This window comes from Ailuropoda melanoleuca, unplaced genomic scaffold (assembly GCF_002007445.2).
Source record: "Ailuropoda melanoleuca isolate Jingjing unplaced genomic scaffold, ASM200744v2 unplaced-scaffold69955, whole genome shotgun sequence".
Lineage (NCBI taxonomy): Eukaryota > Metazoa > Chordata > Mammalia > Carnivora > Ursidae > Ailuropoda > Ailuropoda melanoleuca.
The window spans coordinates 1-1,779 of record NW_023244897.1 but is presented as its reverse complement, the minus strand read 5'-3'; the positions used below and the strand labels follow the sequence as shown (position 1 = coordinate 1,779).

Sequence of the window (1,779 nt, the reverse complement as noted above, 5' to 3'; positions counted from 1 at the left end):
ATAAAATCTTAAAAAAAAAAAAAAAAAAAGAGGCAAAAACATGACATCGTGCTGTGCATGGTCATTTTTCTCCAACATACACACACACACACACACACACACACACACACACACACACACACACACCACTTACCAGAAACCTGCTACAGCTTTTGATGTGGCCCAAGGCTATGGAAATGTACAGAAACATGACAGCATAGCTGATGAGAACAGTGAAGACATCACCGTTACTTTCACGATTCAGTTCATCCTCAATACTTCGCTCAGTAGTGAAAGAAATGGTCAGATTGGGATTCTCGTAGTTTTTCACAAAATTAATAAACCTAAAAGAGTGAACAAATTTTATATTTTTAGTTAAAACTTCATGACTGCTAAGTGAGAAACTTCTTCCCAACCTCTAGGACACAAAAGCCACACTTACTTAACCTGTACCCTAATATCAGGATTTTTGACAGGGGAGACCAGAAGGTGAGACACCCCCAGATCAAAGTTCCAGACATGCTGAAGTTCCATCACTTGAAACAAGTTTAGAACAAGTTTAAAAGTTGGTGGTGGCTTTGGCAGCACATATACCCAAACTGGAATGATACAGAGAAGATTAGCATGGCCCCTGTGTAAGGATGACACGCAAATTCATGAAGCGTCCCACTAAAAAAAAAGTTGGCTCATGGTCTCATTTTTTTTTTTTTTTACTAAAAAGGATTTCTAAATGAAGGTATTATAATAAAGATATATGCTCATGAAACAAACTTTTAAAAGTTGATTTACAAATTCGATACAATCCCTATCAGAATCCCAGCTGACTTCTTCATAGAAAGATACGCTGATTCTAAAATTCACATTTGGAATTGAAAGGGGCCCAGAAGAGCCAAACACTTCTTTTTCAAGAACAGAGGAGGAGGACACACACGTCTCGATTTCACACTTTCTACATAATGACAGTGATCAAGACAGTGTGGTACGAGCACAAGGACAGGCAAAAAAAAAGAAACCACATATCTGTGGTCACCTAATTTTCAACAAAGTGACAAGACTATCCAATGAAACAGAGTCATCTTCTCAACAAATGGCCTGGGATCATGTGGATAGCACATTACATAAAAAAATGAACTCAAGTGGATCAAAGACCTACATGTGAGAGCTAAAACTATAAAACCCTCTGAAGAAGATACAGGCATAAATCGCCATGTCCTTGGATAGGGCATAGTTCCTCAGATATGACACCAAAAGTTTGAGCAATAAAAGAAAAAACGTAGAAAACCTGGACTTCAAAACTAAAAAACTTGGCCCTCACCGGACGCCAACAAGAAAACAAAGAAAATGGTAGCAAATACCTGGAAATCATATAGCTGATAGCAGACTTGTAGAATATATAAGAATTCTTATAATTAATAATAAAAATACAAATAATCCAGTTAAAAATGGGCAAAGGATAAGAATAGACATTCCTCCAAAGGAAGTTATACAGATGGCCAGTAAAGCACAAAAAAAGCTTGAAATCAGTAGCCATCAGGGAAATGCAAATCCAAACCACAATGAGATACCACCCCACACCCACTAGGACGGCTAGAACCAAAAGGTCACATAACAAGTGTTCATGGAGCACCTGGGTGGCTCAGTCGTTAAGCATCTGCCTACGGCTCAGGTCATGATCCCAGCGTCCTGGGATCAAGACCCGTATCGGGCTCCCTCCTCGGTGGGAAGCCTCCTTCTCCCTCTCCCACTCCCCCTGCTTGTGTTCCCTCTCTTGCTGTCTCTGTCAAATAAATAAATAAAATC

The 1,779-nt window shown here is 39.4% G+C and overlaps 1 non-coding gene across 1 annotated transcript; it reads left to right on the top strand.

Annotated features, from left to right (window-relative positions):
• Nucleotides 1–551: 551 nt before the first annotated feature.
• On the top strand, nucleotides 552–655 carry LOC117800417. Its single transcript, XR_004623091.1, has one exon. It is a non-coding gene; the product is annotated as a U6 spliceosomal RNA (small nuclear RNA).
• The last annotated feature ends 1,124 nt before the right edge of the window (nucleotides 656–1,779 follow it).